We start from the raw sequence: 25,077 nt of genomic DNA on the forward strand, positions 1-25,077 counted from the left end.
GCGCATTTGGGGGGATCCGGATTCTCTGCATTAATACATCATTAATGCAGAGGATAACTGTTTATACAGTAAAATGAGTCTGGTGCTACAGCGCTGTGCATTAGTTAATCGTACATTACTGTAGCAACAGTATCTGGTCCCGTATACAGTCGTTTCGGACTGTAGCACACTACTGTAGAGTCCTGTAGCATATGAATCTGATGCACCCACCATGAAATCAACGGCCCAGGGCGGACCTAAATGCACTTTACTGTAGCTACAGTGCTAGTAGCTACTGCAGAGGATCCAGATCCCATTTGGGGAGTGGCCGAGTGAGTGATGGCTTTTGTTTTCGAGTTAGCCTGATTTTTGGTTTTATTTTAAGAATTTTTTTTGTTAGGTTAGGTTTAGGTATTGGAGCTACATCTAAAAAGGTTAGTGATGGCTAGGTTTAAACATGAACCTGCTAAGTGAGTGGTGATGGATATAGATCTAATAAAATGAGCTCGACCCGATATGGCCCAAATAGGTTTAGACACTCTAGATAGATATGGATATCAGAAAATCGAGCACAAGCCGATCTGAGCCGGTTGTGACCTGATGAACTAAACAGATCGAGCTGATAGTGATTTCAAGGGGTTTTTTCACAAAAAAGAGTTTTGTGGCTTCCTAGGGATGGCAACGAGGTGGGGCGGTGCGGGTAAAGAAAAAACATGTTCGCTGGCAAACCCGAAATAATAAGCTGGCCCATGCTAGAGCATGAAACCCAATGAACACCTAGTGGGTTTTTTCAAAACTGTTATGGAGGTTGGCAAATCAAGGTGTGGACAACGGATTGAGGTCGTTGACACGGATGGTGGATTGAGGTTGGCGAATGGAGGGCGATGGACATCCAAAGGCAAAGGAATATATGTTTGGTGGCAGCGTCCTCACCATGGCCTCCCTCGTCATCCTCGTCGTAGTCATCCTTGTCAAGGATTTGATACTCGATCATATATTGTTATGATATTAAAAGTAAGGATACATACGAAGTCGATGAAGTGTACCGCAAACATAGACACGGAGTTATATAAGTTTGGGACCCTAAGTTGGATAATAGCCTTACGTCCAGTCTTGCCATGATTATTCTTTATATCACAGAGTACATTGTGGATGTGGATAGTGTAATCCTAAAAAACTAGACGAATTATGGTGTGTTTAAGTCTTAAGACCTAATCAACTAGTGGATTTCTTCTGTCGTGGATCTTTGATGGGTGTTGATCTTCTACTCAACTAGTCATGAGAGTTCCACGACATCAGAGATCTGAAGGTGTGGTTTGTGATTGCGGGTTAAGATTTTGATGTCATGGACTTGCCCCTCTCCCTACCTTATATACTCGGGGGAACCTAGGCGTGATCTTAGTCGGATATCTTGTTTGAGTTCTACTCAGATTGTTAGGCACCCATAGATCTAGGAATCATTTTTGCATAGGGAATATCTTTCATATTTGGGATGAACAGCTTCCAAGTATATCATCTCCATATCTTACTCTGTGGTGGCCACGACTAGCCCTATATCGAGTAAGGTGTATTCGATCCTCATATACCTTTTATAGATATATCCTGCCAGTCCTCAGTGTAGATGAGGCGAGGAGCTGAGGAGGTGGGCTTCCGGTAGTGGCGTGGAGGAGGAGGAACAGGAAGAGGGATCCTACATATGTGTAGATGAGGTTGTGGACGAGCGAGTCGTGTTTGGGAGCAGAAGAGGATTGGGAGAGATCAGGAGGAGAGAAATGGGAGCTGAAGGGAATTGTAGGGAAATAAGGAATTGGTGGGTTGAGCACTAAGGAGATTAAGGGGTTGGGTTTGCCCAATTCGGTTGCCCATGAGCACCCACAAGCAGAAACAATAACCTGGACTCAACTGTTGCTGAGTTAGGTGCGTGACCTGCTGCACCCACCAGTGGAACAATAGACCCACACCCGAGCCCATTAGGTGTAGAACCCGTGGATGCCCAAACCCATAGATTGGATTTCCATGGCTCCCTCTCCTCCTTGTGGTCATACTCCACCTAAAGTGCGAATGTCATTGTTTCCTCCCTCCCTTCATCCTCTTCCAATTGAGCCATGAGGTTGGCACAACTATGTCCACTCCCTACACGAAGGACATGTGATGTGGAAAAAAGACATTAGAGCAGATAGCCCTTGTAGTAGAGTGCCAATGTAAAGGATTTGGTATAGTTGGCTTGCTGACACCTAGGCCCACAATGCAAGGAATTTTGTACGATTGATTTGCTTAGCAATTACCACATTGTTGACACATCGACATCCATGGTGGCTGTTGGGGATGATCTCCTGCCCTCCACCTTCGTAGGATAGCTCAAAGTCTGCCGGAGGCTTCGCACTCTTGTCACTGCATGTTTGTTTCAGGGATTGTAGGCGAAGATCACAAAGATCGTGAAGTACTCTCGGTCGAAGGTTGTAGGCGTGCCCGCAGTCTCAGCTTCCCGCATCGGCAAAGGCGGTGGCGAGCCTTCGGCTGAAAGCTGAAGGCTACATCGGTAGTTTTGTTGACTGGAATGGGCGAAGATTGTAGTGTGTCTTCGACCTGGAGTCGAAGACCAGCTTGTGGCGCCGGAGTGGAGAAGCCTTCGGCAGATTTCTGGGGACCAAAGACCATGACTGGCTAGCGGGGCCCGCTTTAACTGCCTGGGGCAGAGCTGTGATTATATAAATATGCTTGATTGTACCATAATACCCCCGAATATTCCAAGAATGTAGCAGGTAAGGGGGTAGAAACTGTAAACCATGCGTGGAGTGGTTGAGTACGGGCTATAAATAGGGCCATACTGTATCCGAGAGATAGATCAAAAACAGTTTTACCCCAAGCATGTGTCACCCCAAGAACCCTTCGACATTCTCTATAAGCTAAGGTCCACCTTGTCTGGAACTTCGGTTCCAACAGTTGACACCCTCTGTGGAGACCACGAACGGATCGAAGCCATGCTACCTAAGAAGAAGACAAAGCCAACCGGTACATTCGAGGTGTTACCGAAACCTTCGGCTATGGTCGGGGCTTCGGTTGAAAGACCCCCTTCGGTGCTGCCAGGGTCGAGCAATGCTTCGGCTGGAGGAGCTTCGGGCGGGCGTGAGCAATGCTATGGTGTTGAAGTAGTGCCACCAGGAAGCAGTGACGACAGACACGGAGAGGCTATCCAGATAAATGTGGCACCGATGCGGGTCACGGAAACAAGCGATCGCGCACGCTTCGAACCTTCGACACAAGAAGGAGGGAATGTGCGAGACGAAGAGTGGGAAGACCTGGATGACTTCGTAGAGTATGATGACGAAGACAAAACACAGGAGGAAAGGACAGCCAGGCTAGAGGCCAAAGAGCTGGAAAGGCAGATTGCGCAGAAGAAGCACATGTTAGACAGCCTGGCAGCGAGCCGAAAAGCTACAGAATATCGCAGACAGGAAGAGGAAGCTAGGAAAACATTGGAAACAATGCAAGAGGAAATTGATATGCTACATCGTGCAGAGGAAACGGCTCACCAAGTGACGCCGTCCGAAGACACGGTACGGCCTTTGCAGGACCTTCAGTGGCGGTCATCCGCAGGAGACCCAGAATCCCCGCTATCCATGAATCTACAGAACCAACCATGGCCAACAGGCTTCAAGATGCCCATAGTAGTAATGTTTGACGGAGAGTTAGATCCAAGGGAATTCATAATTAGCTTCGAAGCGGCGGTCGAGTCCGCCGGATGAGACGGTGCAACATTGGTGAAGGCCTTCGTGTTAGCTGTTAAAGGGATAGCAAGATCTTGGTACTCTACGTTGCCCTCGAGATCCATATACTCATGGGAGCAATTGCGTAATACCCTGTACAACAACTTTCAGGGAAATCGAGCAGACAAGATCACCACAATTGACCTCTTCGCACTGAAGCAACAGCCAACAGAAACATTGCAGAGCTATATGCGCCGCTTCATGCACATATGTTGCCAAGCGAAGGGGCTGAAAGAAGACACAATCATCGACGCGGCAATATAGGGCATCAGAGGGCGACTCTTAGCAGGAAAGCTTACAAGAAAAAGACCCGGGAGTGTACAAGAGCTGCTCAATAAGATGGAAGAATATGCGAGATCTGAGCTCGATCACCTTCGAAGGAAAAATGAAATGATAGCCTCAAAAATAGTAAAAACAAATACATCAGCCAGGGAGGCAGGCACTAGCCACCCTAGAGACAGATTGCGGTACGCGAGGAAAGCCGAAGCATTTGACTATACAACAAGGCAAAAAGAGGTCAATCAGATAGACTCCGGCCCATTTGAAGTCGCTTAAGTGGCAGGCGAAGCTCAGAGTGCGGCTACTCGAGGAGGCCGAACTGGTAGAGGAAGGGGCCGCAGGGGACGGGGTGGACGAGTTCCGCAGGACCCGGCCACGTTTTACTGCGAGCTACATGGTGAAGGAGCTGACCATAGGACCAAGCAGTGCCCGCAGGTCATGGCCATGAAAGAGAGCTTGGCGAAGCAATCCTTCAATCAAGCAAGAACCATACACCACGCAGCAAATTTCAGGTGAAGCGAACCGTGGGAAAACCCCAACCCGGGCACGATGTTTGCCAACTAGTGGAGACCGATGCTCGCGCCACAATATGCCTCTACAGCCTTGGCTTAGCTGGATCAAACGAGGCAACTGACCCTCCAAGAGGAGCTACCTCTACCACCACTAAGGCCTGCGGTCGAAGCACCACCAGAGAGCAGTAAGTCCATGAACACGGTAAATCGTGGATACAATGTGGTGTTGGAGATCTCAGGATGATATAATCAACAGACAGAATCTAAGAGACAGTGGAAAGAATACGTGCGAAGGGTCAACCACGTTGGTGTGGGGCCAACGTACATTCATTCAAAGTGGTCCAACTTGCCCATTACATTCTCGCAAGATGACATGAGGGTCTTAGATTACCCACACACGGATGCCTTCATTATCACAACAAACATTTCGGGAAGCGAAGTGCATAGAATCTTGATAGATGGAGGAAGCTCCGCGAATATCATCTTTGTGGATGCCTTCGACAAAATGGGTCTACATCAGAGCAACCTGAATCAGGCTGAATCCCCATTGCTAGGCTTCGACAGGAATGTAATCAACGCTCTGGGAAAGACAACAATCCCAGTGTCGTTTGGCGAAGGGACAAATTTTCGGATAGAAGATATTACCTTCGATGTGGTCGACATCAATTACCCATACAATACGATATTTGGTAGAGGAGTCTTGAACACATTCGGAGCAATACTGCACCGCGGGTATTTGTGCATGAAGATGCCTGGTCCTGGAGGCGTCATAACGGGTGCTTGGAGACCAGTAAGTGGACCGAAGAATCGAAGTGGGAATCACTCTAGGATGGCGAAATGTCCACATGGTGACGGAACCTTCAGCAAATCAAGAGGAGAGCGAGATCCGATCAAAGATGAACAAAGCAGCGAAGGCTGTACCAGAGGGGGAAACCAGAATAGTGCCGTTACATCAAGAAAAACCAGATACAAAATTCACCATAGGGGCGGAGGCTCCAGAGGAGGACCAGCAACAACTCATAATGTTTCTTCGCAGCAATGAGGATGTCTTTGCTTGGTCTCCAAAGGACCTACAAGGAGTCAATAGGGAAATCATTTAACACAGCTTAATGTAGATCCCAGTGCGAAGCCAAGGAAGCAAAAGCTTAGAAAAGCTTCGAGTGAAAGGGAAGAAGCAGCTAAGGCTGAAGTAAAAAAGCTGCTCGATGCCGGAGTGATACATGAAGTGTTGCACTTAGAGTGGCTAGCCAACCCAGTATTGGTCAACAAGAGCAACGGCAAGTGGAGAATGTGCGTCGACTTCACAGACTTAAACAGGGCTTGTCCGAAAGAAGATTTCCTATTACCTAGAATCGATCAGCTAGTGGATTCCGCAGCTGGTTGCGAGATGTTAAGTTTCCTATATGCATACTCGGGGTACCACCAGGTCTGGATGGCAAAGGAAGATGAGGAGAAGACAAGTTTCAGAACTTCCTTCGACATATACTGCTTTGTGAGGATGCCCTTCGACCTTTGAAATGCTGGCGCAACCTTCACTAGGTTGGTGCAGACAGTGCTAAGCTCACAGATAGGGTGAAATGTTCTAGCATACATCGACGACATAGTGGTCAAGAGTGCCAGAAGAAGCCAGCATCTCGAAGACCTGCGTGAAACCTTCGGAAGCTTGCGAAGGGCAGGGGCTAAGATTGAATCCAGAAAAATGTGCCTTCAAAGTGCAGTCTGGAAGGCTATTAGGATTCTTGGTGTCAAAGAGAGGCATCAAAGTGGAACCCCAAAAGATACAGGCGATAATAGACATGAAACGTCCACAAAACAGAAAGTAAGCACAATGCCTGGCAGGAAGGTTGGTGGCACTAAACAGGTTCATTGCAAAATCTGCAGAACGAAGTCTACCTGTCGGAGGGTGAACTCCTCAAGCGGGGATTTGGAGGGACCCCCTTTGAGATTCGGCCGGGGGGATGATTTTGAATCCGCTTCGTAGGTGAAATAAATGAGAGTAAATGAGATGCAGGTGGAGGTGGAATGATCGGATGCAGGAAGTAGTAAATGATCAGGGGATTTTTAGACAGGTTCGGGCCGCACCGAGCGTAACACCCTACTCCTGTGTGTATGCTATAAATGCTCTGAGAATGTCTCTCTGAGTATCTGCTGAGTTACAAGAATATATGTCTAGTCTAGAGCTTCGTGCTCCTTGTTCTTCGAGACTCGTCGATGTGTTCCGTGCTTCGGTCATGTGTCGGACTTGATCTCTGTCTTCCGTCCCTCTGGTTCGTCTTCTCCGGGGAGCCCACCCCGCTTATATACCCGCTGGGACGGTAGCACGCCCAGAAAGGATGGCGCGAGTTCCAAGACGCCATAAATGGAAAGCAACCATCATCGGCTGCTGCGCGAGGTGACGGGGAGGGTTGAAAACGCACCCCCGTCTGGTCTTGTTCGTCATCATTTGGCTTTGCGGCGAGTTCTGCTGGGAAGGCCCACCAGGTAGCCACCAAGCAGCCCCGCGTGCCCGCCCGGTCAGAGCAGGCCTGACATAGCAGGGTGGCAGGTGGTGTGCCTCGAGCTCTGCGACGTTATCCCGAAGCGCGCCGGATGACGCGCGATGGGACCCGTGCATTAAATGTCCCCATGCCTCCCTGCCAGGCCGTGGGGGGAGTGGTTGGAAGTGACAGGCCACGCGCCCTCTTAAATGCAACATCGGGCGTCTCACCAGCTGACACCTCACCGCTGAACCCCAGTAGGGACCACCGGCGAAGGACTTCTCAGGCCCGCGGGGAACTGTGAGTGCTCGGGGGCTACTATTCGCAGCCCCGAGCACTCTCTCCCGGATATGCCCTCTCTTGGTCCTTGGGGAACCGAGTGCTCGGGGGGCACTGTTCGTAGCCCCGAGCATTCTCTCCCGGAACTGATTGTTTGGGTCCTCGGGGAACCGAGTGCTCGGGGGCCACTGTTCATGGCCTCGAGCACTCTCTCCCGAAACTGACTTCCCTTGGGTCATCGGGGAACTCGGGTACTCGGGGACCACTGTTCGCAGCCCCGAGCACTCTTCCCGGAACTTGACTTTTCTTGTTATTGGGGAACTTGGGTGCTCGGGGACCACTGTTGCACGGCCCCGAGCACCCTCTTCTCGGTACTCGGTCTTCTCGGGTTATCGGGGAACTCAGGTACTCGGGGAGCACTGTTTATGGCTCCGAGCACCCTCTCCCGGAACTTAGCCTTCTCAGACCTCGGGGAGATGACCCCCGAGGGAGGGGCGCCACGTGGTACTCTGCTGTTCTGGCCTCGGGACTCGGGGACCCCTGGTTCCCATGTCACCGACACATGTCTTAGATGAGACTGCAGGGTAACGACTTTACCTTTTTACCATATGTGTTTGAGTCGCGTGGGCCATACCTCTTCCTTCGGAGAGGGGGATTTATACCCCTTTAATCTGTTGGTTGTGCCTCTTGGAGGCTAGTGTGTTTCGCACTTCTCCGGCACGAAGGTGCTTGCCTTCAAGATGCCGGGGGGTTTTGTTCGAGAGGTCTTTTTAGGACCTCTCTGTCTGGTGGAGGTTTTTTTGGAAGACATCCCCATTTGCGAGGGTTTTTTGAAGACTCTCCGTCTTGCGGAGGTTTCTGTAGGGCTCTCCGTCCTGCGGAGGTTTTGTTACACTCTCCGTCTTGAGGAGGTTTTGGAAGTTTTCTTCGTTTTGGCGGCGGTTTTGTAAGGTTCTCTATTTTGGCGGAGGTTTTTGTAAGACGCTTCGTCTCGCGAAGGTTTTCGGAAGTCTCTCCATTTTTACCAGAGGCTTTTGTAAGACTCTCTATTTTTGCTAGAGACTTTGTAAGACTCTCCATTTTTGCCGGAGCTTTTGTAGGACTCTCTGTTTTTACCAGATGTTTTGTAAGTTTCTCCATTTTTGCTGGAGCTTTCGCAGGGCTCTCCATTTTTGCTAGAGGCTTTGTAAGACTCTCCGTTTTTGCCGGAGCTTTCACAGGACTCTCCGTTTTTGCCGGAGGTTTTGTGAGTTTCTCTGCTTTTGCTGGAGCTTTTGGAGGACTCTCTTTTTTTGCCGGAGGTTTTGTAAGTTTCTCCGTTTTTGCTGGAGGTTTTGTAGGGCTCTCCGTTTTTGCCGGAGATTTTGTAGGGCTCTCCATTTTTGCTGGAGGTTTTGTATGTCTCTCTGTTTTTGCCAGAGGTTTTGTAGGGCCCTTCGTTTTTGTCGGAGGTTTTGTAGGACTCTCCGTTTTTGCTAGAGGTTTGGTAAGTGTCTCTGTTTTTGTCGGAGGTTTTGTATTCTCTTTGGCATGTATTAATGCCAAAAGCTCTACACACTATCGGAGCTACGCAATACCTTGCAGGAAATCTAGGCAGTCTTGCCTTCCAAGTGACATAGGCATGCTACGCCCATGGTGTGTATGCTTGTCGTGCTCCTATGGAGACGCCTCGGATGCACCGCAACACTGTCCACCAAAGGTGTGCCTTGGCGCGTGGCATTTATACGACCGAAGCAATGCAATACCTTCAAGAAAACTAGGTTTGATGCCTTCACGGTGACCTAGGCATGCTGCACTCGTAGTATGCATGTCATGCAACGAGGATTCCTTGTGACAGCATTCCTCAGAGCACCACATCCTCATATCAAGGTCATCCCTTGATATGCGGTGTCCACACTACCGAGGCTATGCAATGCCTTCCAGGACATCCTGGCATAATCTGCCCTCTGGCATGCTGTGCTGCTGCAGGTGTGTGGGCTACACTACCTACCAGGGCAAAGCCTACCCTCCGGGAAACCTTTTCAGGTGACTTTAGGTTTAGGCAAGCAATGCTTACAGGTGCGTGGATGTGTTACGCTTCCTGAAGAAATTCTTTGGGGGCACCGCAACTACATTACCAATGAAGTACCTTGACAACCAGCATCTATACACTATCGAGGTTATGCAACGCCTTCCATGAAACCTAGGCTTGATGCCTTCGCGGTGACCTAGGCTTGCTATGCCCGCGGTGTGTAGGCATGTCGTGCAACGAAGATTCCTTGCGGCAGCATTCCTCAAAGCATCACATCTCCACCTCTGAGGACATCCCTCGGGGCATGGCTTCAACACTATCGAGGCTATACAATGCCTTCCAGGACATCCTGGCATAATCTGCCCTCTGGGTGACCTAGGCATGCAACACAGCTGCATGTGTGGGTTTTGAATGGTTATGTACTAGTTAAGTTTTGCAGTCTACTGTTGGCAATAGGCAGCTGATTGCAGTGTAAGACATAGCTAGGTCTGACGACCATTCATAACTCATGTCAAATGAAGATGTAACTTAAGTTCTACTGCTTACTACTAAACATCGACGTAATCTAGATTTACCATTTCTGCGTAATCTAGGTTGGAGGCCTCCAACATATTTTGATCATATTGTGCGAAAGATAGACCAACTAGGTAAACTATCTAGGTAATAGTGGGCATACCTTTGCCAGAATAAGGCCTCTATTATGTATTTTGAAGGCCTCGAAGCCTACGACTAGGCTGGGAGAGATGGTCCTTGACCCCCTTGGCCCTTAGCCGTTGCCCAGCTCTGGGGGTAATCCGCCCAGAGCGTGATGACGGCGTGTGTCAGAGGTAGAGCCGAAGGCTAGTCAGGAGAGGTGGTCCTCGACCCCCTCGGCCCTTAGCAGTTTCTTGGCTCCAGAGGTAATTTGCTCGGAGCCTGGCGACAGCGTTCTTTGACTCAGTCCTTATCGTTGGATATTGCACCATCAGCAGCGAAGTTGGTGGCGACCGAGCGGGGTTGGAGGGCCAGGGATTTGCCCGGGAGTTCCCTCTGTGGCTAGGTATCCTGCTCGTCTTCCGAGGTACTCCTCCTAGAATGTCGCGAGGATTCGGCAGTCGTTAGTGTTGTGACCGCGCCCTGATCCGTGAAGGATACACCCGTATGCCTCCGGGGGTACCAGAGCTTGTGGTTGACGTTGAGGTCGTTGCTGAGGACTGCATGCCCTGGAGCCCATGGTTTTCCCAGGGCCTCCTTTCCTTTGGGGAGACCATTGAGGTCGTCTGGTGAACCAATTTACAAATCCGAAGTGGCTCCAACTACACCTCCCTGGACGAGGTGGACTTGGGGTTCACTGCATGCGGTTGGCGTCACGAGGGCTACGTCAGGGCGCTAGCGGGGTCTGCGCACTCTGGAGCCTTGCGCCTCCTCAGAACCTTCTTTCGTCGGAGGGGCCCGAGGAGGACGCTGGGTGGACAAATTCTCCGAAGGTGTTGGCTCGCCTGGGGCATCCTAGGTGCTGTCGATGGAGATACCTTGGGACCATGTTCTGGCGGGAACATTCAGAGGTTCGATCGCCCAGAACCACTAGAAAGCTGCTTGCTTGGCTGTGACCTCGATCGCGACCTCTTCTGGTGCAACAAGGTCTTTGCCATGTAGAGGCTGGAAGGCCTCCGTGCCGTTTGGAGTTTCCATACCAACCCAAGGTTCTGGGTCAGTTAAGGCCAGAGGAACGCCGTCCCATACAGCAGCGGGGCTGGAGGGTATACGTGGTGTGCATGGCTGAGACAGCCACGCGTATAGTTGCATGGTTGCAACGGTGGATATGGCAGCTAGCGCATTGGTGATTCTTCTGGTAGATTCTTACCTCTCTTTAGCACTCCTGTGTCCGAATCCCTACGGACGACACCACTGTTGGAGCAAGAGTTCGTCTTGCCCCAGCAAGTACGGTGAGAGTTTCTTCTAAGAAGGAGACTCAAGCTTGGAGACGAAGTTTAAGAGGAAGGAACACCACAAATGTATTGATAGTAGAAAAATGGATCGGTCTGGGGGGAGTATCACAGTGTGGTTTAGCGCTCGGGTACCTATGTGTCCTGTGTGTTGCCTTGAGCGTTCTATTTGTGACCTCCTTTTTCCCAGATGACCATAAACCCCTATTTATAGGGTGGTATGTAGCTTAATGTATAAGTTATCACAATATACAAATATCTAGGACCTGGCTAAATTACTGGGCCTTATCTTAGATAACTACTTTTTACCCTATATAGAAGATAAATATCTACCGTGGTAACTATTGTGGTGCCTGCCCCTGATGGGTGAGCCGGTTGCCAATTGTGGCCCTGTGCCGCTCTGCTAGGGGTGTCAGGATGACTTTCATCGTGCTTGGGTGTCAGGATAAGAACCACTTGCACCGGCATTAATCGCCCGTCACCTAACGTTGGGTCGGATATAGGGGATTTCCTTTCTTCCCTGATATTATCTTCAGAGGTCAGCTGCATCTTTAGGCTTCGAAAGGCTGCATGAGCACCGAAGGGGTGGCCCGAAGGGGTCCACAGCCTTTGAGGGCCAGGCCTCCTGCTGAGAGTCCGGAGGCCGAAGGCTCTGGAGGGACTTGCTGTAGCTCCGAGTCTTCAAAAGGCCATGTATGTACCGGAGAGGTGGCTCGAAGGGGTCCGCAGCCTTTGAGAGCCGAGCCTCTTGCTAAGAGTCCAGGGGCCGAAGGCTTTGGAGGGACTTACTGTGGCTCCGAGTCTTCAGAAGGCAACGTATGTGCCGGTGATGTGGCCCAAAGGAATCCACAGCCTCTAGGGGCCCAGCCTCCTGCTGAGGGTGTGGAGACCAAAGACCTCGGAGGGACCTTTGATAGCGATCGTCAACTATTATCCTCATGCTGGTTTATTTTCCCCCAATAATATGATCCTAGAGAAAAAATGTCTTTAGGACTAAGAGTACAACTTTTCTTGAAAAAGAAATGAAAATATAAATATCTAATATTCTTGAAATTCTTTGCTTCTCGATCTAGTCTCACAGTAACCTTCCAAATAATCATTCAACCATTGATCATTTTGAGAAACCAAGTTAAAATGTGCCTTGTTAGATGTGATGAGTGATTGATAAGATTGTTGATTTAGGTTGATGATTTCTTGTATTGCATAAGCATGTATATGTATTGCAATTATGATCATGACTAACCAAAGTTGGAGAGAAAATGGAGTTGGCGTTTTTGTCTCTGAGTCCAGAAAAAACGCACTCACCAGATGGTCCGGTGTGTGAGAAGTTGACCACATCGAATGGTCTGGTGTTTAGAAAGTTTCACGCTGGAGCATTTCAGTTCAGAAGCAAAAATTTGAAGTGTTCACCGAATGGGCCAGTGCTAGAGTGAAGTGCACACCGGACTATTTTCCAAGAAATGCTGCAATTAGTGTCTGGGGTGTTGTACTCACCGGATGGTTTGGTGATTAACATTGGAGGCTTCACCAGAGTGTTTTCCAGAATGTGTATAGTGCAGTAAGGAATTACATACACCGGATGGTCCGGTGTTTGAAGCTGTGAACACCGGTGGCTTTACCGAAGTATTTTCCAAGAAATAGTGCAAATTGGTATGTCTGGTGTGATTGTACTCACCGGATGGTTTGGTGATAGGCAATGTTAACACCAGAAGATTGTTGAAGCTTTTTCTAGAGAGTTTTCAGAGGATGGAACTGGTGTATACACCGAATGGTTTGATGCCCAGAAGGAGTGTACGTCAGATCATCCGGTGTTCACAATTTTTCTGTGATGTGCGTTAAACTGAGAATTCTGATTTTGGACTAATTTGAGATGGAGTTGGAGACATGTTTTGGCTTGTCTTGTCATGTGCAGGTGATGGATGCAACTTGATGGTCGGCGATGGGATGATCAGGGCTAAACAGTGTGCTTAGTGCTAAACGATCAAGGAGGCTGGGTAGAGTCAAAGGTGATCCTAGCTATACACATTGAGAGCAGGCAAAGCATGGAAAGGCAGATGAAGACGGCATGTTGACAAAATCAAGCGAAAGTGATGCCGGTGTAAGTGACAAGGCGGGCCGAGGGATCGAGAGTGGGAGAGACTTGCTGGCGGTCGAGATCGCAAGACAGAGTACATGCGTTGATATCAGAGCGCTTGCTTAAGGTGTAAGCAAGTGGCAGTGAGTCACACTTTGAGAAGCGGATTTCGCGGTTTGATCTCAAAACCGTGGGAAGACTGGAGGTACACGTGGCATCATCATGAAGATTGTGTTGAGGAAAAGCTAAGTCATGAAGTTACCATAGCCATTCAATGGACAGAGGAGAGTTTGAACCAAAATGCATCGGTGGTAGGTAAGAGTGTATTGCTAGTGAAGGGTATATTGGGAATAAGGAAACTTAAGGGCTAAGATACCTCTCTAGGTTTATAAATAGAGGGGTATGGCTGTGAGAGAGGGTTGAGCCAGCCATTAGAGTGTGTGTGTCCTAGGGTTTTAGAAGTGAGAGAGGAGTGATTAGCTTATGTATTAGATAAGAGCTTTTGTATGCAAAAATACTTTGTAATCCGTCAAAAATTGGGTGTTCCTCTGCAAGCAATGGAGTTTATGTTTACTCTTATACTTGTGTTCATCTCCTTTTAGTTTTTCTCTCTTGGTTCCCTTGCTCTATTTGCATGTTCTTCGGTTTTTGTGGAGATTTTCGTTTTTGTTGAAGAGCTGAAATTTTTCATCTTGTTGAAATTCTTCTTATTGTTGCTAGAGGGATAAGAATCACATATGAGTTGGTTTTGAACCATCCTTATCGTTTAGATCCATCAACTAGGAGAGTTTCTTCACTTGTTGCTTATTTCTTTGGATATGAGGTTTCCTTCATCTAGTTACAAGCTTTTGTGAGTTATGACACTTGGATTGGTGTTCCATGAAACCTAGTGTTTGAATCCATCCAGTGGAGCTATGTTCTTTTCATGCTCATTGGGATTTGCTCCTATTTCTCATTGTTCTTGCATCCGCTCTTTGTTTTGAGGTGTGTTGGGTGAAATATTAGAAAAATGTCATCCAAGAATTTGGTGAGGCACCTATTCACCCCCTCCCCTTTAGTCGCCTTTCTCGGTCCAACACATTTCAACCTGCAAAAAGAAACTAAGTTTTAGGGATGCAATTTTAAACACTGTCTCTCTATATATATGCTATGCTAAAAATTTAGAAAGCTAGATGTAGCATACATAAATCGAATGCCAAGCAATCGCTACTCCTTTGGTATGAGCATCATTAATTAACTTGTAGTGGCTCATTGACCTTGCTAATGGCTCATTTTCTGCAATGGGATGATTGACACGCACTTTCCAAAACTAATTTCCTATCTCAACTCCAACAACTTTTGCTTCTGGACTAGATTTCAAAAGGGTAACAACTTATTCTACTTCCACTTGAGTTTCTTCAATGCATATCAAACTGAAAATAAGAGAAAAAGCTCATATTTGTACAATGGTACATAATTTGTGCAATTATGTTCTCGCATGGAACTTATGTTTGAAATGAAAATAGAGTGAATACTTTGGCTTATTTAAACTCCTTACATTCTATCTAGATTATTTTAGGCTCATCCCTTGAGACTCAAGGTTTAACAAAGTCATGGATGTTAATTCGACTACATGTTTGTAAAAGATTATGCCTTTATACTACTAGCATCTAAATATTTGTCTATGCAAATCATCATTCCATACAGTTTTGTTGTAAATATTTGTGTTTCACACTAATAGCCACAGGGATTTAACATTGCATAACTAGTATACTTTCTGTCAGGTGAAAACATATACCTCCTTTTGTCCATAATCATCAGTAGAGCATGGTGATGATGATTATGCTTCTTGATGTGATAATCCCTTTTAATTAGCATCATCATGACACTAATTCTAACATAAAGTCATATAACAACTTGATAACCTTTTGGTTAGACAAGAACATATGATCATCCTGTCTTATGTTCTGCTTACCCATATCTTTCTTTGTTCCGTTCGAGTGGAATGATATCATTTATGATGTACATGTATGCAGTGTAGAAAGAGAATAATTGTAGTAACAAAGAGATTTACCATTTCATTACTTTGTTCACTTAGGGTCTGTTTTGTTCACGGGGCGAGGCCCTGATGGGATCTCCCCGTCCAACTTTTTTGCCTCCGACCGGTGTTTGGTTCGCCGACAGGAGTGGATGGAGTCATCCAACGCTTGCAAATATTCGTTTAGATGTTGTACGTGCGTGATCCGAAGAAATTGGCTGGATCGAGCCATCTTGTTTCTGCTCGTTCGTGCGCGTATGTCCATGTCTTTCATTTACCTTCTCGATTTTATCTGGAGTACAAGAGTGACCCAAAAATTCTAAATGTTATCATGAGCAAACTAGAGCTCACTAGTAACCCATTTTAATTTGTTTGATCCAAAAATCCTGAGCCAACATTTAATTAAAATTCTCCAAAGAAGCCTATTTTTATAACTTCTAGCAATTTTTAATGCCTCAAATAAATTCCCAAAAATCAGGAAAAAACTTACTAATATTCTTCTCATGTGATGCACTAGTTTATAAAAATGTTTCCAATCCTAGGTTGTCTGGTGAAAAAGTGAGTTCCTTTATAATGCTCCATTTATATGTATTTTTATCATTTCTTGTGATATTCTTTTTTTAATTTAATTTGAATTCAAACAAATTCAAACATGCATGGATTTATCCAAATGTTACAAAATCAAAGGATAAATTCACCAAAAAATCATTATAATCAACTCAGCTCATCCAATCCATCTAATCAAACAAAAAACTGTCTCATCCTATCCACTCTAATTCCATCAACCAAACAGAAAAACTGACTCATCTCATCCATCCCAACTAAACAGAAAATTAGATCATCCCACCTAGCAGAATATAGATGGCCCTATCCCATCCAACCTGGCCTTCCAACCTAGCACACCCTCAATGAGTCTTCCTGATTTGTTATATTGCATTGAACTCTCTGCAAATTGAAACAATATTAAAGACAATATTTGAAGACAGCTGAAGTTAGACCAAAACATCCAAAACATGAAAATTAAGAAAATACCTTTCTTCTAGTGTGCACCACTTGTTGCTGAAATTTACCATGATTAGTTTCTTGGAAATTCACCTATTAGAAAGGTAATGTTTGAGTTAAATTTCAAGACAATGTTTAAAAAATATTATTACCATTGCTGGTTCTTTGTTTTGGTGATGTGTCCTATTCTTTATGAGTTCTTGAATAACTTGATCCTGATTTTTCAAATGCTCCTTTAGCTGCTTTATTTCCTCCAACATGTGTGCCTCTACATTAGATGATGCTTCATCAATTGTAGCCACATTGATGTCCTTGAACTGATGTGATGTCTGACCATATACTTGATTAGGAGTTGGAAGCAATCCCAAGCCATGTACTTGTCCAGGTTTCTCTTCCCCCAATACTTGATGTAATGCATCACCATTCCATGCAACTCTTCCTTGGTTGTTTTGTGCCATCTCTGGTGGTTTATCTATGAGATTTTCAACCTAAACATGTAAGTGAAAAAGCACATATATAATATTATTGTTAGCTAAAGTAAAAAAACTTGATTTGCAAAATCCTTGTGTGTTTGTAGCATACCACAGGCTCATTTGTCCCTTTAACCCTTTTTCTTTGAGTTACTAAGTAAACCTTTGCTCTATGAGACCGATCTTTTTAGGATCCTCTTGTCTTTGAAAATAAAAATAATGAAAGAATAATAAGCAAAACATAGAGAAGAATACTTTACAATATAAGATGACTCACCAGGTCCTTGAACCAACGGCCATAACTCTATGTACCCACTGTACGTGTTGTCTTCTTCATTTCACAACTTATTTTGTTCTTCTTACTAAGAGCCTATGATAAATTAAATTCTTAAATATGCAATTACTCTATATTTCTTTGACATTGTCATAAATATAAAAAAAGAGAATACATAAATAATGTTGCAATTTTCTAACCTTTCCTTCTTTCGACTTCCAATATCTTACAAGGGAACCCATTAATCTTCATCAACATCATCTGGACAAAGCTTGTACAAAGCAGATCTTTTCTTCTTCGAATTAAATAGTATCTTTTTTAATGTTGCCTTGTACTAACAAGTTGTTTATTTGGACATCTCCTTTTTTCCTTTTTAGGTTCCAAGTTATAAGCTGCTCATTTTAGTGTGGCAATTACACTACTAAAAAAAAGATTATCATTATTGGTTCAAAAATTGCATTACTACCGATTACAGAACCGGCAATGATTTTACATATCACTACCGGTTCATATCACGAACCAGCAGTAATACTTCTTGAGCTTATGCTACTAATTTGTGTACTTATCACTGTCGGTTACAACACAGACAATAATTTAACCAAGCTTGATATTACTAATCTCCATAATTAGAGTTTTATATGACACTAATCTATAATTAACTCTCTAAATTAATTACTGCACACAAAAAACAAAAGATATGCACGACCGCACGCAAAAAACTCTAAACTCGTGCATGCAAGAAAACCCTATACACGCGCGTCACATCTACCGGTCGTCCGCCACAACGATGAAGAAGTAGTCATCGTCCTCGTCCTCATCCTTGTTCTCGCCGTCATCGTCGTTACCTTCGCCACCATCACCGGCCTCCTCCTTCTCCTCCTCCTCATCCGAGCTCGACCGGGGCTTCTTTGCCTTTGGCTCATTGATGAAGAACTCCCACACATCGTCATCCTCAAAGGGGCCCCCCGTCGAATAGCCAGAGTCTGAGGTCTCCGTCTCGTCCGATGACCTCACTGGCAGGCCCTCTGCCTCATCATCGGAATACGACGTGGGTGTGGGTGGCGTGGCTGGAGAAGGTGGTGGCGGAGGTGGTGGTGGAGTGGTTGGATGGGGAGAAGCATTACACAGATGCATCGCATGGTGGCAGTGGTCGGAGCGACGACGACGATAGTGGAGGGGAGAGGGTGAGAGCGAGCGAGAGCGAGAGCGATCGAGCGAGTGTGATTTTAAAGGAGCTCAGGAGAAGCCGAGTAGGCAGCCGTAGGAATTCGTACGGATTTTTGGATATTATTGCTGGTTCATAAATAGAACCGGCAGTGATAGCCATTATGATGGGCACTCGTCTATGGATCACGTGTGACGAGTAGTTGTGGCCCGATCTTCTCGAAGGATCCACGAAATTGATAACTATCGCTGCGTGACCTGGTGAAGAGGCAGTGCACCGCGAGTCTGCACACGCGACAAACTACCGAGACAATCACCCTTCCACGTACCGACGAAGCCAGCCCACGCAATCACACCATAAAGATGTGAAGGCACAAACTGGGTGAACCGCAGTTCGGCGTTCTACAACTCCCTCAGGAATCGAAAGAACAAGTTTGCAAGCCTCTCAAGACTCACATGGAAAGAAGAACTCAAATAGTTTGTACTTCTGAATTGACAGCCAAAAAAAGTCCCCTTGTCATCTATTACATGGCTATATATAGCACTAGTGGAGTCTTCAGTTCAGATTAAAAAAATAAATGAAAACATGCAGTAGGAAGTCGCAGCAATCCTTGCATTCATGGCCTAGTGGAGCTCTCTTGATATTTGGACTTCATTTGCATGCAGCTCCACATGCGAAACAGCAATCTGAAGGTTTTATTTACTATGTATAGCAGCTGAATGGTTCCTCTTTTCTATGCACGTCCAGGCTCCTTAGTCCATATATTTGGAGGGCAGAAACCATCATCATCCCATGTCCGTTCGTGCACTCCATCATTCCTAAGAACATTAAAACAAGTACTCAAAAGCATAGGCTCATCCAAAGTAATTTGATTATTTAACACAAGGTTAGCGTTCACCTGAGAGTGAATTTCCTTCTCCAATTGTTTGGCTCTGCTCCTTGTAATTGGACCCACTATATCAGATGCACTTTTATTAGGAGGTGGAGAAGAGTGGCTGCTAGGGATGTCCTCATCAGCCTCCCCCTCTTGAGAAGGAGTCGTCCTCGACTCAGACTTACCAACAAATGGACACAAATCTTTGACATTGAATGTTGCACTCACATTGGTATATTCAGGAGGGAGCTCAATTTTGTAAGCATTATCATTTATCTTTTCTAGAACCTTGAATGGACCGTCACCCCGAGGGGATAACTTACTCTTGCGCTGTTGGGGAAATCGATCCTTGCGTAGATGCAACCACACTAGGTCGCCGGGCTGGAAAATAACAGTTTTCTTACCCTTGTTCGCTTGCCTTGCATATTGTGCAGTCTTCTTCTCAATATTCCTCCTTTCTTAATGAATTCAGATCTCTTTGCAGCATCCAAATTTACTTGTTCCTGTAATGGTAAAGGCAAAAGATCCATGGGCGTATGTGGTTTAAAACCATAAATAATTTCAAAGGGACAAAATTTGGTTGTGGAATGTACTGCCCTGTTATAAGCAAATTCAACATGTGGAAGGCAATCTTCCCACATCTTTAAGTTCTTTTTCAGCACAGCCCTTAGCATTGTGGATAGAGTACGGTTGACGACCTCAGTTTGTCCATCAGTTTGTGGGTGACAAGTGGTGGAAAATAACAACTTAGTGCCAAGTTTACGCCATAATGTATTCCAAAAATAGCTAAGAAATTTTGTATCACGATCTGAAACAATAGTCTTTGGCACTCCATGTAGACGAACTATCTCCCTGAAAAATAAGTCAGCAACGTGTGACGCATCATCGCTCTTATGACATGGAATAAAATGTGCCATCTTTGAGAAGCGATCGACAACAACAAAAATGGAATCCCTCCCCCTCTGAGACCGAGGTAACCCCAGAATAAAATCCATAGATATATCTTCCCAAGGTACATTTGGAATTGGTAATGGAGTATATAGACCATGGGGATTAAGACGAGACTTAGCTTTCAAGCAGGTTATGCACCGCTCAACGTGTCGCTGGACATCACGTCGCATATGTGGCCAAAAGAAATGATCAGAAAGCATGTCCAATGTCTTTTTTACACCAAAATGACCAGCCAACCCCCCAGCATGTGATTCCTGCAAAAGAACATTTCAAATCGAGCAAGCTGGAATGCACAGTTTGTTAGTCCGAAATAAGAATCCATCATGCACATAGAATTTGTCCCATCCTTTTCCCGCAATACAATTAGAGAAAGGTTCGTTAAAATCAGGGTCATTAGCATAAAGTGTTTTTATTGATTCCAAACCAAGCACTTTTGTATCTAATTGTGTAACCAAAGCACATCGTCTAGACAAAGCATCTGCAACAATGTTATCTTTGCCACGCTTATGTTTGACAACATAGGGGAATGTTTCAATGAACTCAATCCATTTCGCATGTCGACGGTTCATTTTGCCTTGGCTTTTCAGATATTTCAAAGCTTCGTGATCAGAATGGATTACAAATTCTTTAGGTAATAAATAATGTTGCCAGACTTCCAAAACTCGAACTAAGGCATGAAGCTCTTTGTCATAGACAGAGTAGTTCAGATGTGGATCATGTAACTTTTCAGAAAAGTAGGCAACAGGTTTACCTTCTTGAAGTAGCACACCTCCAATGCCAATACCACTTGCATCACATTCGATCTCAAAGGTCTTACCAAAGTTTGGTAGTTGTAGCAGCGGTGCTTCACAAAGCTTTTGTTTTAGCTCTTCAAAGGCATGGTCCTGTTCAGCTCCCCACTTGAATGGAACATCCTTCTTTGTCAAATTGTTAAGGGGTGCAGCGATGGTGCTGAAATCTTTAACAAATCGTCGGTAGAAACCTGCAAGACCATGGAAACTTCGAACTTGGCTCACATTTTCAGGTGTAGGCCAATCCTTTATCGCTTTAATCTTCTCTTCATCAACCTTGACGCCATCTGCAATCACCACAAAACCAAGAAAAACAACACGGTCTGTGCAAAAGGTGCACTTAGCAATATTTCCATACAATTTCTCTGCTCTCAAAACAGCAAGGACTTCACGGATATGGTCAAGATGTTCATCAAATGATTTACTATAGATCAGGATATCATCAAAATATACAACCACAAATTTTCCAATGAAAGCTCTTAAAACATGATTCATTAAACGCATAAAAGTGGAAGGAGCATTCGTCAAACCAAAGGGCATCACAAGCCATTCATATAAACCAAATTTAGTCTTAAATGCTGTCTTCCATTCATCACCAATTTTCATGCGAATTTGGTGATAGCCGCTGCGTAAATCAATCTTGGTGAAAATAGTTGAACCACTCAATTCATCTAACATGTCATCAAGCCTAGGAATGGGATGGCGATATCTAACAGTTATAGCATTGATAGCACGACAATCAACGCACATGCGCCAAGACCCATCTTTCTTAGGGACCAAAAGTACTGGAACAGCACAAGGTGAGAGAGATTCACGAACATACCCTTTGTCCAAAAGCTCTTTTATCTGTCGCTGAATTTCTTTTGTTTCTTCAGGATTGGTGCGGTAGGCTGGACGATTGGGAAGAGAAGCACCCGGTACCAAATCAATTTGGTGTTCAATTCCGCGTATGGGAGGAAGACCAGCTGGCACCTCATTGGGAAAAACATCCTCAAAATCCTGTAATAAATCAAGAACAACACTAGGCAGCGACAATGGTAAGTTGTTAGCTGAAAATAGGACCTCCTTGTGCAAGAGCACAAAGAATGGGGCTGTGGTGTTCCTCACTTCTCTCAAATCACTCTTGCTCACAAATAAACACTCATGTTGTCGTGACAGTCTTGTATTTTCAGGAGGCTTTATGTGGTTGGATGGTTTAGGAGTCTCTCCCTTACTATTTTTGTGGCTCTCACATAATTTTCTTTTCTCACTCTCATCTCTTTTCATGCGAGCAACATCGGAAGAGTGTATGTCTTCAGGAGATAATGGAACAAGAACCACCTTCTTCTCTTTGTGAATAAATGTGTATTTGTTCGACCGGCCGAAGTGCATAGAATCCACATCAAATTGCCATGGACGACCCAGAAGTAAGTGGCATGCTTGCATAGGAACAATATCACAATCAACCTCATCATGATAGTCACCAATTGAGAATGACAAGCGGACCATGGATGAAACCTTCACTATCCCTGAATTATTCAACCATTGCATATGGTACGGGTGTGGATGGCGACGTGTTTGCAGGCCAAGCTTCTCAACAAGCAAGGCACTAACAATATTGTTGCAGCTCCCACCATCAATTATAAATCTGCACACCTGTCCTTTCACTTTGCATCGTGATTGAAACAAATTATGGCGCTGCCCTTGCTCAGCTGCAACTAATTGAGTAGAAAGAACTCGTCGAACCACCAACGACTGGTCTGGTGCATTCAAAATATAAGCACGCATGGTGGAAGTTGTAGCAGACCCAAATGAACTATCATGTCGGGGCGAAATAGGAGCCTCCAAATAATTAATATCAGCAAGCAAATCATCAAAATCGGCACTAGTGATTTCCTCTGGATTTGGAGGAATAACAGCTTGTGGTATGTCCTCCTGAGCAACATGTGGAATAGACTGAATGGCCAAACAATTCAATCCCAACTCATATTCACCATCCTCAGCGTGATACTCACAAGTTTTGAGATTCTCATCTGCTAATGCCAGGATATTGTGCTCCTCCTCCTCGTCACTCTGAGAATCATAAGAACCATCAGCAAGTGCTATAATTGTACGCCTATTGGGGCATTCAGCTTGCTTATGCCCATGACCACCACACTTAAAACACTCAATCCTACTTGTCTTCCTTTGGGCTGCTGCAGGAGAGGAGTTGGACTGATTGGAACTCACAGCTTTGCCTTTCGCATCAAATTGTTTGGCAGAAGATGAAACAGAACGAGAAGCTGCACGAGAGGAAGGTGTAGAAGCTGCATGAGATGAAGGTGTGTGTGCCCCTGATCCATGCTGTTGTGAATTGCGCCATGGAGTAGAACTGTTATGAGCTGAAAAAGAAACATGGTTTTTATAAGATTCAACAAGCTGCCGTTCTGCCCGTTTTGCAAAATGAACTAATTCTGTTAGAGTTGTGTAGTTTGTCATGTCCACTTTATGGGCAATTGGTTTATTGAGTCCAACCAAGAACTGAGCCATCATGGATTCCTCATCCTCAGTGATTCCTGTACGGAGTAGGCACATTTCCATTTCTTGAAAATATTCATCAACGCTGCGAGTACCCTGCACAAGGCGTTTGAGCCGCAAATGTAAGTCACGGGTATAATATGCAGGAACAAAACGACGTCTCATTTCCCTCTTCATTTCATCCCATGTGATACGATCATGTCCAACTCGATGGAATTCTGCGTGAACTTGGTTCCACCAAGTTAAAGCATAACCTTTGAACTCAATGGCAGCAAGCTTTGCTTTCTTTTCAGCAGGGTAATCATACAAATCAAATATCTGGTCCACCTTGGTCTCCCACTCAAAGTAATCATCTGCATTCTCCTTCCCACTAAAAGCAGGAATAGACACTTTGACTCTCCCCAAACCATCGTCCTCACGACGACGTTCATGATCACCATGTCGCGGAGCACGATGGCCATCATGACCAGCAAACTGGTGGGCACCAAAAGCACCAAAGCGACCAAAGTGAGCACCTCCACGGTGTTCATAACCACCACGATGACCATGGTGATCTTCACGGTAGTCGTCATGATCATCAAAATCACCATCAAAACCTGCAGTCTCTAGCAAAGGAACACGCCGTGCACGGCCAAAAAAGTTTGGCCTCATATTAGGTGCACCAAAATTGTCAAAACCAGCACCATGACCTCGACCACCACCACGTCCTCGTCCACCGCCTCCTGCAGCTGCACGACGTGCAGCCTCAGCCTGAAGACGAGCAGCCTCGGCCTCCAAGGCAGTAGGATCATCATCCTCAACATGTTGTCCATCATCATGTTGGTCCTCCATGTTTGGTGCATGGCCGAAATCATCCTGAAGTGCTTGCAGTTGTTGTGTCAATTGATTCATTTGTGCCCGCATTTCCTGAAACTCCGCTGCCGAAATTGGACCATTTGGATCTGCCATGTTAGCGTAGAAAAGAAAAGATATATATAGATGGGGAATATATGTGGAGTCACTCCCTCATCACTTGCTGAACAAGTTCTTTCTCTTCCTGAAGGGTCAGTAACCGGGGCAGCAATCTGCAGTGGAAGAGTGATTGTAACAGAGACGACGGTGCAACAGCTCACGATGCTTTGAGTAGAGTGTGGTGGGGTAAAATATATGTGTAGTGCACTGAAAAGGAGTGATGCAAAATCGAATAATAATCCAAAAGAGAAACACAAGTCTAAGTTGCTGATCACAAAGAAAAAATAGGTGGAAAGTAAAGGAACAAGGTAAAAGAAGTGGAGGGAAAACAACAGTTGGCACCAATTGAACTGCTGCTCAAACCCCTATTTTCTTGCAAATACTCATACGTCTCTTTTTTTTTAAAACAGAATTCTTTTCTTTAGCTGAAACACTTTTTTTTTGTTCTTTCTTTGTACTCTTTTTTTTTTTTTGGGAACCTCTTGACAAACAGCATACAACTTTCAATTAAGGGTGGCGCAGAAATGACAAACAAAGTGTCGGTGCCGATTGTTAGACTGATTTGGAAGCAATCAAGGGTGGGATGGGTGGGTTTCTTTTTTTTTGTGTGTGTATGTTTCAGAGGGAAAAAGAAGATGAAAAGATCAAAGGTAAAAGTCAGGATAAAACTGGAGAAAGGAAAAAACGAAATTCAGATCAGGAGAAATCAGACCAAGAAAAATCAGCAAATAGACAAGCCTCAAAGGATTGAAAACTCGATGATGCAAACTACAATTCAGCGCA

At 45.3% G+C, this 25,077-nt stretch overlaps 1 pseudogene; it reads right to left on the minus strand.

Moving 5' to 3' along the window:
• Window positions 1-18,924: 18,924 nt before the first annotated feature.
• Window positions 18,925-24,291, minus strand: LOC133886355 (uncharacterized; annotated as a pseudogene).
• Between the last annotated feature and the right edge of the window lie 786 nt (window positions 24,292-25,077).

This window comes from Phragmites australis, chromosome 12 (genome assembly GCF_958298935.1).
Source record: "Phragmites australis chromosome 12, lpPhrAust1.1, whole genome shotgun sequence".
NCBI classification, from domain to species: domain Eukaryota; kingdom Viridiplantae; phylum Streptophyta; class Magnoliopsida; order Poales; family Poaceae; genus Phragmites; species Phragmites australis.